General features: G+C 49.9%; 1 protein-coding gene across 10 annotated transcripts in view; it reads left to right on the top strand.

The window, feature by feature from the left end:
* CD2H10orf90 (chromosome D2 C10orf90 homolog) overlaps positions 1–17,167 on the top strand; it is a 262,252-nt gene that overhangs the window by 169,524 nt on the left and 75,561 nt on the right. The window contains exon 2 of one of the 10 annotated variants that reach the window (XM_047826460.1): positions 10,631–10,697. The exons of 7 other annotated variants lie outside the window; for them this stretch is intronic. The gene's annotated coding sequence lies outside the window, so the exon portion shown is untranslated. Of the gene's footprint in view, positions 1–10,516; positions 10,698–17,167 lie in introns of those variants that run through there. 2 more of the 10 variants (XM_047826459.1, XM_047826458.1) reach the window with 2 other exon arrangements.

Raw genomic sequence — 17,167 nt, 5'->3', positions numbered from 1 at the left:
ATGGGGCCCAGGTGAGCAAACTTTTCATTCGCTCTTACACGGTGACAGGTTGACTTTGCTGAACTCAGAGTCGCTCTCAGGTGCTCCGACGTCCGAGCTCATTTCTCGTGGCTTTGTCTCCCCAGGAGCCAGATCAGGCTCTTGCCCCTGGGAAGCCCATCCATCCGGGCCAGCAACCGCTGACCGCTACCAGAGCAGCTGGTTTGTTTTTTGGGGGCAGAAGCTTCCAGAGGGAAATAGTTCGAGCTGGGCCTTACATGATAAGACAGGTTTGCCCTGAGTTGAAAGGGACTTACTCCAGAATCACACTGTTGGGTTCTGGGTTTATATGAATGGGGTTTGGCAATACAGTGGCAAGCGTTTCCTTCCTTCCTTCCTTCCTTCCTTCCTTCCTTCCTTCCTTCCCTTCCCTTCCCTTCCCTTCCCTTCCCTTCCCTTCCCTTCCCTTTTTCCCTTCTCTCCCCTTCCCTTCTTCCCTTCCCTTCCCTTCCCTTCCCTTCCCTTCCCTTCTTCCCTCCTGTCCCCTTCCCTTCCCTTTCCTTCTCTTCTTCCCTTCCCTCCCCTTCCCTTCTTCCCTTCCCTTCCCTTCCCTTCCTTTCCCCTCTTCCCTTCTCTTCCCCTCCCTTCCCTTTCTCTTCCCTTTCCCTGTCCCTTCCCTTCCCCTTCCCTTCCCTTCCCTTCCCTTCCCCTTCCCCTTCCCCTTCCCCTTCCCTTTCCTTTCCCCTTCCCTCCCCCTTCCCCTTCCCTCCCCCTCCCCCTTCCCCTTCCCCTTCCCCTTCCCCTTCCCCTTCCTTTCCAGAATGCTTGCTTTGTGCTCACTCTGTATATGAGTCCTGACTCCACTTATTGGGGGCTGACCCAGGGTGACCCAGCTTGGATGGAACCCAGTAAAGGCTCCAGCCTCAGGGTCTGAGAGTTCCTGGGGCCAAGGCAAGTGCTGATGAATGGGACAAAGATGGAGCCGTGATGCCAGCCCCTGGGAGGGGGGCCTCGGAGCCCAGCTCTGTGACTTCTTGGAAGGGAACATCTGCAGTCACTAGCAGCACCTGCTCCCCCAGTGGTGACAACCAGAAATGTCTCCAGATAGTGCCAAATATTCCTCAGGAGGCAATTAGCCCAGCTGAGAACCACTGGTCTCTGTTTAGGAGGGACACTGATGTGTAGTTTTCGTAGTATTCCCTCTCTATGTTTTGTAACGTCTTTATCAGATATTACTGTTAGTCTGTGGTAGGTTGTGCTGGCCGCCTCTAATTTCCCAAGAGTCTTGTAGTATTGGCCTTATCTTTCTTCTTGAAGTTCACCTTTGCCATATATGCCTACAGGCTGCCTGAGCTAAGATTTGATTTTCTGCTGTCTCATCCTGTTCATTGTTTCCAGTGAAGCCATCGGTGCCTGGAGTTTTCTTTCTAAAAAGGTGTTTTTAACAATGCCTGAATTCCTCTAAGAGCTATAGGACTCCTTAGATTTTCTGTTTTATCTTGCGTCAGTTTTGGTAAAGTCGTATTTTTTAAAAGCAATTTGTGCATCTTTTCTGTGTTGAATTTATTCCCATAAAACATGTTCATTGTCCTTTTCACGCCTGTCGTCTTAACACCTCTTCCATTCCTGGAAGTGGCTATTTGTATGTGTTTTTCATGGCTTTCTTCATTGGTTTTGTTGGTTTTTCTTTCCCTCAAAAACCCCAGTTTTGGTTTTGCTAATTTTTCTTTCATTTTTTTCCCCTGTGCTTTCATTCATTTCTTCTCTTATTTTCATTTGCTTTTTGTCATCCATGTTAATGTGTGCAGCTGTCGTTTATTTATATTCACTGCTGGGTTGTTGACTCTCTCACTATTTATAAGTTCTCCTATCAGAGTACACTGTGGTTGTTTTCAGGATTTTGTCATTAAGAGCAATGGTGCTGTGGACAGTCTTGGAAATTCTGGTGTCAACGAGCAGGTTTCTTAGACATGTACACCATATGTCATTTATTCTAAGACACATAATTTCTTATATCTTAATGTGTCTGAAATCGGAATGTGTCTTAAAATTCCTGGCATCTCAGAGCATAATTGGAAGCTTTTTCTTTCGTGGTGATGCATAAGAGAATGGTACATCTTATCCTCAACGAAGTGCTGAATTTTGATGAAATACTGTAAATCAGAACGAGCTCATCTTCACCTTCCCTAGGTCACGGTCACAGCGATTGTGTCAGCGGATGCTTACCTGCCAAATATGGGAGTGGCTGTTGCCCTGTGTCTTTACCAATATTTAGCATTGTTATTTTTTACCAGTTGGGTAGATATGAACCAGTCTCTTATTATGATTTTATTTCCATTTCTCTATTTACTGATGAGGTTATTCAATGAACAGATATATGTATCCATATCTATCTATTCAGTTCAGTTGTTTAGTGGACATTCCTGTTCTGAGAAATGTATGTTCTGTCTTTGCCTATTTTTTCCATTGGGTTGCCAGTCTTCCTCAAATTAATTTATGGAAGTTTTTTTCTTATTGTTATACTAACTCTCTGGGGGGTTGCAAATACCTTATTCTAATTTATAGCTTCCTCTTTTTATCACATCTATCAGTGGTCAGAAGTTCTTAAAAATACTTGAATTTATCAAACTTTTATTTGGTGATGTTTGCTTTGGGGACATTTTAAAGGTATCGTGTCTTTCCCAAGGTCATGACTGTTTTATCTCTTAACAGTTTCAAAGCCTTGCCTTTCCAATTTAAGTTTTTAGATTATCTGGAGTTGATTTGTGGGCATGGGAGGGTGTAGGGAATGGATTTTGGTTTTTAAACTACTGACAACTAATTGTCCCAGCATCATTTATTATGGTTTGTTTTTATCCATGCCACCTCATTATTTTGCACATTTCATATATGGGAGCGTCTCTTTCTGGGTTCCTTATTCTTTTCCACTAGTCATTTTTTTGTTTATTCCTGTAGCGATACACTGACATTTTCTCTACATTTTTAAATTTTGATATCTGATAGGGAAAATTCCCCCGCCCTGACTATTTGTGTGTCTGTCTGTCTTCCAAAGGCAGCCTATCGATAACCCTGTCCTCTTAGGTTTGACATCTCCCCTCACACGCACAAAGAGGCTGGGGGCATCTGGGCATCTTAGAGAGTCCCACAGGAAGCGGGGCATCGACAACTAGGCGCTTCTAGAAGCCTCCCATCCCAGATGGTGGGAATATTCTCTTAGAAGGACTTGAGAGTCTAACCTGATGGATGAGGTTGGGATTGATGAGCCCATTTTTCAGATGAGGAAGTTAAGAAAAGGCAAATGACTTTTTCGGTTCACATGGCTAGTCCATGGTGAATCTGGCCTTCAGTGCAGGTCAGTTTCATGGGTTTCCACTGCCCTCTGCACAAAGCAGGGTTTCCTGTGATCATGCAGCCCCAACTTAGTCGGGTAAGTTGTGCATCTCATGCCCAGATGAGCTCCTCAGTGTTACCCTTCATTCGGTCTCAGGTTCAGCCCCACCCGGCCCCACCTGACCTGTTTTTCAAGAAGCTGGAGCTGCTCTGCTTTTGCTCTTTCTGCCCAACTACCCTTCTCAGTTACATCTCTAGCCTATTTAGAAAAAAATATCTGCTCTTACGCTTCTAAAATTCCCTTATATTGGCGTGTTCTCCCTCTCTTTGCTCAGACACCTAAAAGTGCTAAATCTTGGTGTTTACTCCTTTTTTTTCACCTTCCTAAGAGCCGGTGGACCCACGGCCGGGTGCCTCCTTAGGCACCGCTCCTTTGTGTCTCTGTGCAAGTAGAGAGAAAGGAAAGGCTATTCTGGGGAGCCGGCAGGAGAGCGGTAATTACTGAAGCTAATGCTTCAGCTCTCTCTAAAGTTCAAGTTCATTAGTGAAACTTTATCTTGTCATTCTAGTTTCTGGTTTCTGATGAGCTGGTACTTATTTTGCAATCAAGAGTGAAAATGTTGAATTATAATAATAACTAGAATCATTAACTTTTGCTAAAATGTTAAGCTGCATATAAACTCCACACAGGCAGAGATGTTCTGTCTATTTTGCTCATTTCTGTGACTTCAGGGTCTACACTAGTGCCTGGCACAGGGTTGGTGATACATAAATATTCCCTGGAGAAATAAATGAATTTTATCGAGTGCTTTCTATATACCAAGCCACATCCTAATACCCAGTGAAACAGATACCATCATCCCTGTTTTGCAGATGGGGAAACTGAGGCACAGAGAGTTCGGGAACTTGTCCAAGTCACAAACTTTTTTGTTATTTATTTTTTATTGAAGTATAATTAATATACAGTGTAATTTCAGTTTCAGGTGATTCAACAATTCTATACATTACTCAGTGCTCTTCACGCTAAGTGAGGTCTTAATCCCCTTTGTCTATTTCACCTACCCCCTATCCCCCCATTCCCTCTCTGCCAACCACTCGTTTTATGTATTTAAGAGTCTGGGTTTTTGTTTTTGTTTTTCTTTTTTTTTATTTTTTTAACATTTATTTATTTTTGAAAGACAGACAGCATGAGCAAGGGAGGGACAGAGAGAGGGAGACACAGAATCCCAAGCAGGCTCCAGGCCCTGAGCTGTCAGCACAGAGCCCGACGCGGGGCTCGAATTCACAAACCGCGAGATCATGACCTGAGCCGAAGTCGGATGCTTCACCGACTGAGCCACCCAGGCGCCCCATGTTTTCGTTTTTCTCTCGAAGTTACACATTTTAAGTGGTCAAACTAAACTCAAGTTCTTATTTATGGAATGCCCAAGGACCTTCTCTTAGCTTCCATGAAATAATGTCTCTCTCACTGAAGGTCCATTAATGTGAAACCCTGTCTATGGGAGTCTGAGAATCACTGTTGTTCAGTTCACACATTTAGGGGGGTGGGGGAAAGGGAGGCATCATTACACGTCTTTTTCTTACAGTTGCTATAAATAGACAAGTAACCCAATTTAAAAATGAGCAAAGGGTCTGAATAGACGTTTCTTCAGAGACATACACCGACAGCCAACAATCACATGAAAGAGTAGACAATATTTTAGTCATTAAGAGAATGCAAATCGAAACCACAATGAGATGGCACTACCCACCCTATAGTCAGAAAGATGGACAGTAATGGGGCACCCGGGTGGCTCAGTTGGTCAGGTGTCCGACCTTGGCTCAGGTCGTGATCTCCGGCCCTGCATCGGGCTCTGTGCTGACAGCTCAGAACGTGGATCCTGCTTTGGATTCTGTGTGGGTGTCTCTCTCTCTGTCTCTGCCCCTCCCTGCTCGTGAGCTCGCTCGCTCTCTCTCTCTCAAAAATAAATAAATGTTAAAAAAATTAAAAATAAAGTAGAAAAAGTCAGCTGCAGAGAGGGCAGTCTAGCCGGGAGGGGTGAGTTAGAAGACAAGGAGAGCTGGAGAGCAGGGCTCTCTCCCAGGAGCCCGACTGACTCTGCTGCTCCCCAACTGGAGCTGCTCTGGCAAGCCCTGCCCCTCTCAGAGCCTCAGTGTCCTTTCCTTGCAAAGCGGCCGGTGTGGACGAGCTGACATTTGCAGCAGCCTTTCTCCTTATGTGCCTCCACGTTGAAGGGGGTGTGTTTCCTGGGTCTCGTATAGGTTCTGTTTGAGCAGGAGGGACTGGCAGGGAACATGGGGCTCTGGATCTGTGCCCCATTAAACAGGAGCATCAGTGGTAACAAAAATGGGAAAACCACACCATTCAAAACCAACAGTGCCCAGCGAACACAGCAACCTTGTCTATCTGGCCCGCGCAGCTGCTAAGCTTTCAGGGAGATGTGTAGACGAGGGGCCACTCGGTTTCCTGCACAGACACCCGGGAGCAGGGCCGAGTGTGTGTGAGCATCCCCGAGCCTGGGCTCTCGGACCTGGGTCAGGGACGGCAGCTCTCTCCCCCGACAGGGCCCCGAGATACAGTGTGCGCCCAATGGCTCCTACACGCCATTTACCTAAATGAGAGATTGACGACCGGGCACCCTTGGGTGCCGCGCCACCCTCGTCTGTCCAGCTCACGGGGGAGCCTGTTTCCCTCTCCGCGGGCTCCTGCCAGGTCAGGCGGACGCAGGGCGAGAAACGAGAAGCCGCACAGACCCACAGACTGGAATCAGGTTGCTCCTCGGGAAGGAGAAGAAATCCACGCTGACGTCTCATGAAAATATTCCTGCGGCTTGTTTGCGTAACGCACCCTGAGACTACAGGTTGTCTTGGTCTCGTGGAGCGTGTGGCTCTACAGCTGGGTGGGACGTCACTCCGGGTTCTTTTGCAGGAGGTTTCGAAGACCGCCTGGTTTTCTGCCCTGCGTGGTGCTTGCTCTCCAGGCCTGAACTAAAAGCAAACAAACAACTCCCCCTTGCTGATCCTGCAGGACGCTGCCTTGGCTGCAAGTCGGCTGAGTGCGTTCCGTTGCAGCCTGGGGCACATGGGGTGTGGGGGACGCCCACGTAGGGGTCTCTTTCTGCTCACTGGTGTCCAGAGTAGGGTCCCAGGTTGCTGGCACCACCTGTGAAGGCAGAAATGGCCCCTCTGAAATCAAACCACCCTGTGACTCTCAACACAAGATAATAACGGCTCTTTTGGTGACCTTGATGTTCCTTGGTGACCTTGACATCCCCTTGATGTCTCGGGGCAGGGCCGCATGGCAGACCTAGATGGTGTCCCTGAGGCCACGCAGGCCCCTGCACAGTCCACACGTCACAGATGGGGAAGCTGAGCCGGAAAGAGGGGCTGACCGGCTCAAGGTCACAGCTGAGTGGCCAGGTGGGATCTGGGCCCAACGTCCTTGCTGCCCATCTGGGCTTTGCAGGCCACATCATGCTGTGTCCCTTTTATTTATTTATTTATTTATTTAGTTAGTTAGTTAGTTAGTTAGTTTTCTTTATTTTTGAGAGGCAGAGAGAGACAGAACGTGAGCGGGGAGGGGGCAGAGAGAGACAGAGACACAGAATCCGAAGCAGGCTCCAGGCTCTGAGCTGTCAGCACAGAGCCTGATGCGGGGCTCGAACTCAAGGACTGTGAGATCATGATCTGAGCCGAAGTCGGACGCTCCACTGACTTAGCCACCCAGGTGCCCCATGCTGTGTCCCTTTTGAAGCCAAAAGAAAGGAGGAAACAGTGCCCTCTTTCAACCTCTCCTACTCCTCCTCCCTGCAGCTGAGACCCAGGCCCCCTGCTTAGGGGAGGCTGCACATTCCTTGGGAACCTAGCAGAACCCCTGTCCCCCCAGCCCCAGGCCCCAGTTTCCCACTGACCTGGGCTGCCCTCCAGCTCACAAGACTCTCTTTTGAGAGGGGAGGTGCGTTCTCTCCCTTTCACACTGGAGCCCCCGTTGAAGGGATTTGGATTACACGACAGAGGCCACTTCTGCTTACTTGCTTACCTCTGTCATGGACCTAAAATGAGGGACTTAAAATGACCCCCGTCCCTCTCCCCTCTCCCCGTACATGGGGGAACAAAAGGTGGAGGGAACGATTACTTTTCAGAGATGCTTTTAAGAGGGCTACTAAAATGATCTATCCACGTGTCTCTTTGCCCTGTCTACTCCTCAAAAAAGAACTCAAGCGTTTGCTAAGAAAATATTAGCTAACAAGACCAATAGGAGTTCAGAACGAAAGGCACAAGATAACCTGCAGAAAGAACTGAAAGCAGGAACTTGAAGGAGTGTTTGTACGGCTGGGTTCACGGCAGCATTATTCACGATAGCTAAGGGTACAAGCGACCCAAACATCCACCGACAGGTGAATGGATACACAAAATGTGGTCTATACACACAGCGGAATATTACTCAGCTTTAAAGAGGAAGGATGGGATGTCTTGATGGCTCAGTCGTTAAGTGTCCAACTTCAGCTCAGGTCCTGATCTCACGGCTCATGGGTTCGAGCCCCGCATCGGGCTCTGTGCTGACAGCTCCGGAGCCTGGAGCCTGCTTCGGATTCTCTGTCTCCCTCCCTCTCTGCCCCTCCCCCACTCACACTATGTCACTCTCTCTCAAAACTAAATAAATGTTAAAAAAAAATTAAAAAAAAAAAAGAAATAGGGTTTTAAAAAAACAAAGAGGAAGGAAATGCCGATACCGGCTATGGCACGCGTGACTTTTGAGGACGCGTTCGGTGAAACAAGGCAGTCACGAAATGACAAATGCTGTGTGAGTCCGCTTATGTTAGCTCTCTGGAGCAGTCACATTTAGGGAGGCAGAGAGTCGAATAGTGTCACCCAGAGCCCGGGGGTGTGGAATGGGGGAGTTAGCTTTTGTGGGCACAGCTTCAGGTGTACAAGGTAAAGGGTTCTGGAGAGGGGTGGTGCTTTCCTGATGGTTTCACAAAGGGGAACATACTGAATGCCACAGAACTGGACACTGAAAAATGACGACGATGGTACCTTGATGTGTGTTTTACCGCAATTGAGGGGGTCAAAAGAAGACAGCCCATGAGGGCAAATGATCAAATCCACACTGCATTCAAAGAGACCTTGTTTTGTACCTCAACCCCCCCCCACCCCCCGTCAGGCTACCATCTTTTCAAAGGCAGGGACTCCTATGCCCTATTCATCTTCGTTACCCTGTCACCTAACTCGGGTCCTCAAACTGTTAGGTCCTCATTAAACGTTTGTTGCACTGAGGTCGCGGTGTGATTACTGAATACCGTGTGCTCGAGTGGGCATCGCGGCTTACGGAACTCTGGTGTGTGCACCCGATCACACCTGGTCGCCCAGCCCTTGCGCTCTCCCCCAGGGGAGCCAGCCCGGACACCGAGGGCCAGAGACACGGTGCGTCAGGTTCCAGGCCTGTCGGAAATCAGCTGTGAAATGGCTGGGAGCTCCGCGGATAGGCTTTCAAAACATCTCTATGGCCTTGATTTTCTGAGATGAAAGTTAGACGTAAAACTGGGGCTGATAACATGGTCCATTTTCTCGAGGGCCCACTGTGTCCCAGACGCTGTGCCGAGCCCACAAAAACCTTCCTTCGGCTCATTTCATACGTCCCAGCCCGACAATGCCTGTGTCAGTATGCCTCTCTGACCGAGGAGCAGACACGGGCTTGGAGGTTGTGTGGCTCGTCCAAGGTTCTAGCATTAGAACACGGTGGCTCCGGGGTGTCACCCAGGGCCCTGCCACCAAAGCCCAGGCGCTTTCTCACGCTTCAGAGATGTTACCAGGTCTACAGAGCCTGTCCCATTTCTACCCTTTCTGCAGGGACAGTGATCATTAATTATTGCAAAGTCTTAGCTTGAGGTTTACTGGTTGGGTGGCCCTGGTGGGTTTCTTCAATGAGGCTCAGCTTCCTCACCTGTAAAACTTGGGTAATAACCATGCCCTCCTCGTAAGGCCATTTTGAGCATTAAAGGAGGTAACACTGTGACCGGCACGGGTTGTCTGGTAAAGAGGGGAAAATAAATTTTGGGCGTGCAGATATACCAGTGACATTGACGGGACTCCACGCCCCTTGGGATCAGCCAGTGAAATCGACATTGGTTTGGTGTTTGTGAAAAGGCTTACCAAGGTGCTGTCCATTTACATAGAGACCCGTGCTGCCAATGCCTTGTCCCCAGGGATGAAACCACTTTCCTTACGAAACGGCATATTTCATTTGAAAAGTAAGGAGTTCTGCAGTTGGTGGATCGTGTCCCCCCGTGGACCTGGCTGTTGCACACTCGCCCTTAGGTTGCGATTCATCTGCACGAGCGTCACCTTCAGTCCAGGCGATACGGTTCGGCGATTTCTCCAGGTCCCCGCTTGCTTCGCTTATCACAGTTCTCCCTTTCTGGAGTTTAACTATTTTGAGAGAGCAAAAGAGAGAGTGGGGTAGGAGCAGAGAGAGGTGGGGGAGGGAGAATCTCAGGCGGGCTCTGCACCGTCGTTGCACGCAGAGCCCCACGTGGGGCTCGATCCCACGAACCGTGAGATCCCGGCCTGAGCTGAAATCAAGAGTCAGATGCCTTAACCGACTGAGCCATCCTGGTGCCCCTGCATGTTCTATCTTTTGGCAAAAATCCTTGTTGCTAATTATAAGCTACCTCAGATGTGGTTGGGCATAAATGATAAACCAACGTTCATTATAATTTAGTGTCAAAGGTGTTCTATTAAATTGTATGAAAACCGATTGTTCTTATAATAGCTTGCATGGTAAACCGACTGTTACATTGCCCAATATTTTAGATACACTGGCTCGCAGAATTTGGTTACGTATTAAAAGCGGGTTATTCACATGAACATTGTGATGTTTTCTGAATGCACGTTCCTAGTCAGGGCGCTTTTAAACGGTAAAAATGGTGCTTGGCGAGAGGACCAGCATCGTCAAAAACAGGCGAAAAATAAAGTACTGAGAAGCTGGGGAGGAGGTGGAGAAGTGGGTATCTGACCGTCGGCGGTAGATGAAACAGCTCCTTGTCTCACACCTCACAGTGCTCCTTGGAAAGCTTCTACATAGTGGTCGTGAGAACTTTCCTTACTTGTCGAAGCCAAGGTGGAATCCCTGCCCCGCCCCTGGTTGCCGTGTACACATTCCAGTGACTCCATCACAAGTACAACCTTTAGAGGTTCTTCAGCCTAAGGCGGAAGGCGGGAACCTGCCTCATTCCAAGAGTAGTTCCCGATGGAAACTGTGCTGGGTTTTTCTTTCTTTCTTTTCTTTTTTCTTAGCCAAACACCTCCTTGTCATTAACAGACCTTTGAAACGGAGTAAAATGTCTTTGAAACGCCAGTGGAATATACGATAAAAGTGCCCGAGGAAGGTACGTTGTGATTTTTTTGCCCCACAGGTGTAACTCTTGTCCAAATATAAAATAATTTGTTCATTCAGCCACCATGCAGTGAGTGTCCCCAGCTGGCCAGGTGCTGGACGAGGCACGGGAGGAGGGAGATGAATAGGAGAATGTCTTCTGAAGACCTCAGTCCGCTTGGGGAGGCAGACGCGGGAACAGATCATTACAGAAGAGTGTAGTGAGGACAGAAGGTAGTGACAGCCTGTCAGGGGCATAGATGCGGGCTGAATTGTGTTCCTCAAAATGATTCGTTGGAGTCCTAACCCCCAGTACCTGCGAATTCATGTGACTGTATTTGGAAATAGAGTCCTTGCAGATACAGTCGAGATGAGGTCAGACTGGACTGGAGGGGGAGAGGCTTAAAACCAGTGGCTGGTGCCCTTGTAAAGAGAGGGATTTGCAGACACAGAGACAGAGGAAGGATGGCCATGTGACGATGGACACAGACATGAGCGTCACACTGCTACATGCTAAGGAACATGAGGACGGCCGGCAACCGCGAGCACTCAGCAAGTGGCGAGGGAGGATGCTCCCCTGGGTCCTTCAGACACGGCATGGCCGGCCAGCACCTTGATTTCAGATTGCTGGCCTCCAGAATAAATTCCTGTCGCCACCTCATTTGTGATAACTTGTCACGGCAGCCCCAGGAAATGTACGTGGGTGCCATGCTGGACCGGGGGGGCATGCAGGGTAGGGTCAGCCACGGAGCCCTCCCCAGAGGAGACAGTCGTGAGCTGTTTCAGAGCACGAGGAGGTAGCCGCACGGGAAGATAAGAAAGGTGGCACCCGGGGTCGTAGAGACACAGGAGCTGCCACCTCGGGGAAGTAGCAGCAGGCTTCTTTTAAGGGCATTTAGCCTAGTCTCCTAGAGCCCTAGGGCCCCAACACAGGAGCTCAGGTTTTTATGTGTATGTTTCTCACGCCCCGTTTGAGGAGGGGAGGGCAAATTGAGGATCCGTTCGTTAGATTTTTCAAGGGAGCCACAAGGTCACAAACTGGTGATGTCAAGGAGATTGGGGGTGGGGAGCCAGACAGGAGACGAGGCTGGTGTGGGGTCACCGGCTTGACTGTGACCTCTCCAGGAGCAGGCAGTACTGGTAGGGTTAACCAGATGGGACGGGACAGAGCGTGTCTCGTAAGGGAAAACAGGCCTTGGCTTTCCACTGGACATTGGAGGGGAAGAGGGGGGTAGGAAGGGAAGGGACGCCTCAGTTTCTATTGTGGGCGATAGGTGGATGGTGGCCACTTGCCAAAACAATGGGTGCGGTTTGGCAGGAGAAGGAGGAGAGGAGCAGGAGGAGGAGGAGGAGGAGAGGAGGAGGAGGAAGATAGGAGGAGGAGGAGGGAGAAGAGGAGGAGGGAGAGGAGGAGGAGGAAGAGGAGGGAGAAGAGGAGGAGGGAGAGGAGGAGGAGGAAGAGAGGAGACAGCTTGGGGAGAGTTGGTTGGTTCCCTTTCATACTAGGTGATTTGGAGGCTAGGTGGTTCTAGAGGTTGGTGCTCGCCGAGGAGATCTGGGTCTTTCCTTGGCATTGGTTTATAAAGTGAGCAGAGGCCACGTGTGTCTGAGATTCGGCACGAGGGCCCAGAGGGAGAACAGGATGGTCAAAGAGAGAACCCACAAAGGAAAGTAAGACACCGTAGCCGGAAGGGAGGAAGACAGAAGACCCGTTGTTCCAGAAGTCAAAGATGGAAAGATCTCCCAGAGACACTGGGTAGCTAACGGGGTCAAACCCCACAGAGATGATTAGTTTAACTTAAATTGGAGAAGTAGTTCTGAGAAACATCCATTGTGAAATGCTTTCGTAAGGTATGGTTCAACGTGGCAGAAGCTCCTGTTAAGGCTGTAGGTGAGGAGAGGCGTTTATGGACCCAGAAGTGGGAATCTGGATGCGCCTTCTTGTCCCTGATGTGGATGATGGAGGAATGCAAACACGCGTGCTCGCCAAACTAACTGAAGGCTGGGCACGTCATTTCCACATGACTTGGATGGAGTGATTCATCAGGCGGTGCTCGTCCGCTGTTTTTGTAGCGACGCCGCGAGCATTGTTGGGCGCTGTATGGGAATTGTGGGTGATTCCTTGCTCCTACCCTGTGCTTCACCCATTGTGCTTACCTGCCGGTCTCCAAATATGCTGGATTTTTCTGCTTTTTCTACTCTAAGCCATTTCCACCTTCTCTTACACCTCTGTTCAGGCTGTGCCACCTTCTGTCTGCCCCACTTCTATATTTGTCTAAACTCACCCCATCCTATAGGGCCATTTCATCCCAAACCCTGCTGGGGTCCCTTTCGCTGGCAGGGCTCTGTCCGTGGCTCGCGGAGGCCGGGATAGCAGAGCCATGGGCGGGAGAGCTTCTCATTGCCTTTGCCTCAGTCCAGGGCTCCCAACACCCTGAGTGCTACATAAATTCCTGCTCTGGACTCTGTGCCTGAAGCATACCTTCCTCCAGAGAGGAAATCTGAACTTCAGGAGTGTCTGGCTTAGGGTCTCTTGATGTGTTCACTTAACGTCACTCATGATGCTTGTGGGCTCTGGAAAGGGGCTCAAAGTTGAGGGTGAATGGCCTTGGATGAGTGGCTAAGGCTGATGGAGACAGAAGCATATACAGACCTTTCAACCATCTCGGGAGAGGAAACTTCTTCAGACAGGCCAGTGCGTTGACACCCTCCCTGGGGCCCAGAGGACCAGAGCGTGGGGCACCACACAACTGATCCGTAAACCCACAATGGATTGTTGGCTAAAATCAGGCTGATTTTTTTAAAAAAAATGTTTAATGTTTATTTATTTAATTTTGAGAGAGAGAGAGAGAGAGAGAGAGAGAGGGAGGGAGGGAGAGAATGGAGGAGGGGCAGAGACAGAGGGAGACACAGAATCCGAAGCAGGCTCCAGGCTCTGAGCTGTCAGCACAGAGCCCGACGCAGGGCTTGAACCCATGAACTGCGAGATCATGACCTGAGCCGAAGTCGGACCCCACCCCTAGTCAGGCTGATTTTTAAATTAATATCAAAATAAAAGTCAGGATTCTGGTGGTGTTGATGGCTTTATTTTAGTGGAAGTAAGTGGTTAAGGGTCCCATTTAGATCCCCCTAGATACAGTTTTCCAAAAGCCATGGTGTGGTTTTGTGATCAAAAGTATGTGGTTTCCTCCCAGGGCCCTAAACTTACCATTTGTAGAAGAGCTTGTTGGCTTAAGACCGGCAGTGTTCTTGGACCCGAGCTGCATTGAATGTTTTGGAGGGCTTGCTAAAATCTCTCCGCTACGTCCCACCCAACTCTCTGATTTAGTAGATCTGCGGGAGGGCAGGTGGGACTCGAGAATGGGCACTTCCAGCAAGTTCGCCCATGATGCGGAAGGTTGTGGTCCGGGAGCGCCACTCTGAAAGCTCTCAGTCTTAAACAGCGCTGTGCAGTAGGACCCCATTGGGTTTCCAAGAAGCAGAGCCTGAGGTAGGGATTGGGAGACATGTGGGCGAGAGTGTGCCCCAGGAAAGGACTGTGAGAGAGTTAGGGAGGCCTGACAGGGTACAGTCTGGCCCTTGGCTTACCCTCTGGAGCATGCACAATAGACCTTTCCTGGCTTTTGTACCTCTTTTGTGTCCCACCCCTGGCTGTGGGCCAACATACAGAAAGGTGCAGCATCCAGAGGACTGTTGTCAGAGAAGAGTGAAGCTGTGAGTCATTGACAGCTACCCTCCCAACAGCCGGGGGATGGGATGGCGCCCCACAGCAGGGCGTGAACGGAGACAGCTCCGGGTCTAATGTCACAGAGGGGAAACTGGAGTCAGGGAGGTCACGTACACTACACAAAGCGGCACAGCCGGAATTTGGCTCTGGGCTGCGAGATTTCTGGGATGGCACCTGGGCTGGTGTATATGCCCCGCAGGTGCACACGGCCTGCCTGCCGTCTGCCAGTTTCCTCTTAACCAGGACGATTTCTTGATGCGGAGTGGACTCAACCGGCCCCTGGGGGAGGTCTGGGCCAGGCCAGCTCCCACTGTGGAGAGGAGCAGACTGGCCTGGCCCCTTCCTGTCCTCGCACCAGGAGCAAGACCAAGGCCACGTGCAATCTGGTCTGGTTAATGCATCTTCTGTATGGGAGACGTGAACCCCTTTCCCGTGAAACTCATGGATGCCAGCTACTGGAAAAGCCAAAACTCCTATTTACCGTAGTTCTTGCTAACCTGCCCCACGTGTCCCCCGGCTTTGTCTTTCTTGGAGATGCCAGCGCGGGGTCACCCGATGGCGGGGGCCTCCATCCGTGGTCAAGCGGGAAGGCACAGGGGATGTGTCCTCACTGCACGCCAGGCACTCTGCTAACAGCCTTGCTATTCATCATCCCATTATTTCTTACAGGGTCTCATTTCCTCTGACACTTGGGAAAACAAGACTGACAATTTAACCAACCTACCCCCAAATTACTTAAATTGACCAAGTGGTGAGTGGCAGACACAGATTTGATTCAGGGTCTTTCCCAAATTCTATGCTTTTAACCACTCTCGTAACTCACCTCCTCGTGTCCTTTGAGGTCATCGTATCAGACATCCTCTTTTGTGGCTTTAGTCTTACCTCATTTTCACTCCAAAATAGGCTCGTGGCTGTAAGTTCCAACTTTACCAGTTTTGTGAACTCTCGTACGTATGTCTTCACGTTTGATCGTCGTGTGGTTCGTGAGTTTTTGAGCCCTTTCTTTCCATAAACAGTGCATTGTGAATACTTACCCATGTTGCTACATAGACCTTATATTTGTTGTTTTAAAGGCCCTACATTTCATCCAATGCATCTGCCTCAGTCTCCCCAACTAGGATGTCTGCATCCTAGTCCCCGGAATTGGTGGACATCCTACCTTTCATGGCAAAAGGGACTTTGCAGATGTGGTTAAGAACCTTGAGACGGGACCGTGATCCTGGATTATCTGTGGGTCCAATCTAAGCACAAGGGTCCCCATAAGAGGGAGGCGGGAGGGTCAGAGACAGAAGAAGTGATGATGGACACAGAGCTTGAGTGGCGTGCGCCAGTGCGATGGACACAGAGCTTGAGTTTCCACACGCCAAGGAAAGCTGGCAGCATCTAGAAGCCGGAAAAGGCAAGGAACCACATTCTCCCTGGAGCCTCCCAAAGGAGTGCGGCCAGCCAGTCCCCTGACTGTAGCTCCGTGAGACTTGCACTGGACGTCCGACCTCCAGAGCTGGAAGATAACACATCTGTGCTGTTTGAGCCCCGAAGTTGGTGGGCAATATTGCAGCAGCCATGGAGTGCTGAGACTCAGTCCCTGCTTGTCTGGGCCCAGTTCTGGCCCTCCTCCCTGCTGGGGGTGATGCCCCTCCCCCATAGCTCATGTTTATCGCATGTCATTATGTTCTGGGCATTGTGCTGAGGGCAGGTTAGGTAGGCCACTCAATCTCTTTCAGGACCTCTCTAAAGTAGCCTCCATTATTATGTCCCTTTTCACAACAAGGAGCCAAGGGATGCGGAGTTACTTTCCCAAAGCCACACATGTAGCTAGAGACCCTGGGACCTTGTGGTCTGACTCTAGCGACCATCTAGGCTGGGATGGGAGGTGGCGCTGTCTTGGTCAGACTCATTAAGAGTCATAACCAGTGCGGGTTATCAGACATCAACCCCAGATCCCACCCCGGCCCAAGTCCTTTACATACACTGCCCTCAGGGCCTTGATGGCAAGGCTGGGCGAGAGATGTTCGTCTCTGCATTTTATGGCTGGAGAAACTCAGAGAGGCCAAGTAACTCACCTGCTGCAGGTGAGCTGGGGGCTGAGCTGGGCTGCAGCTCTGGGTCTAGCTGGCCCCAAAGCCTGTGCTGACTTGAGACTTCTTAACACGAGGCCACATGAGTAGAACCAGGAGGTTTCCTTCTTCATCAGCTTTATTGTCAGCTCATCATGATGCATATCGACCCTGCAGAGAAATCCGTGGGATCTTTCAGGTCTTACATTTGTGCTTCATGGAAAGTGGTCTGTGCACGTCACCTTGGATGACTATCTGTGTCCCTCAGTAACGGAAGGAGATGGAGGTGTAGCCACGCATCTGCGTTGGAGCTGATGGGGGCTCCGTCGTCACTCAAGGATGAGAGGGGATGCGAGCAGGCTTTGGATGGGTCATTGGTGGCCCTTGAAATTCCCATGATCCTCTTGCAAACCTGCCAAGATTAAAAGTGCTATAGTGTACCATTTTCTCCGTAAAATGCTTGAAATTCTGCGAGTTATTTCAATTACATTGTAAATTTTTAATAAGCCCTTCTCGTGAGTTGACGAAGACAGCCGCTTCTCCCTCTTCTCTAACTTAGAGAACCTCATCACCAGCACTAGCCGTTGGGGAGCTGTTCTTCGTAGGGTTTGGAAAAATCACTCTCCCCAGAGTATCTGTATTGTGAGGGTGACGTTGTTCCCTGGGCTGCAGAGACTGGACCACGCAGGCTCTTCTTCT

This window comes from Prionailurus viverrinus, chromosome D2, assembly GCF_022837055.1.
Source record: "Prionailurus viverrinus isolate Anna chromosome D2, UM_Priviv_1.0, whole genome shotgun sequence".
Taxonomy (NCBI): domain Eukaryota; kingdom Metazoa; phylum Chordata; class Mammalia; order Carnivora; family Felidae; genus Prionailurus; species Prionailurus viverrinus.
The sequence above is the reverse complement of the archived record's forward strand: the minus strand, read 5'-3'. Positions and strand labels throughout refer to the sequence as shown.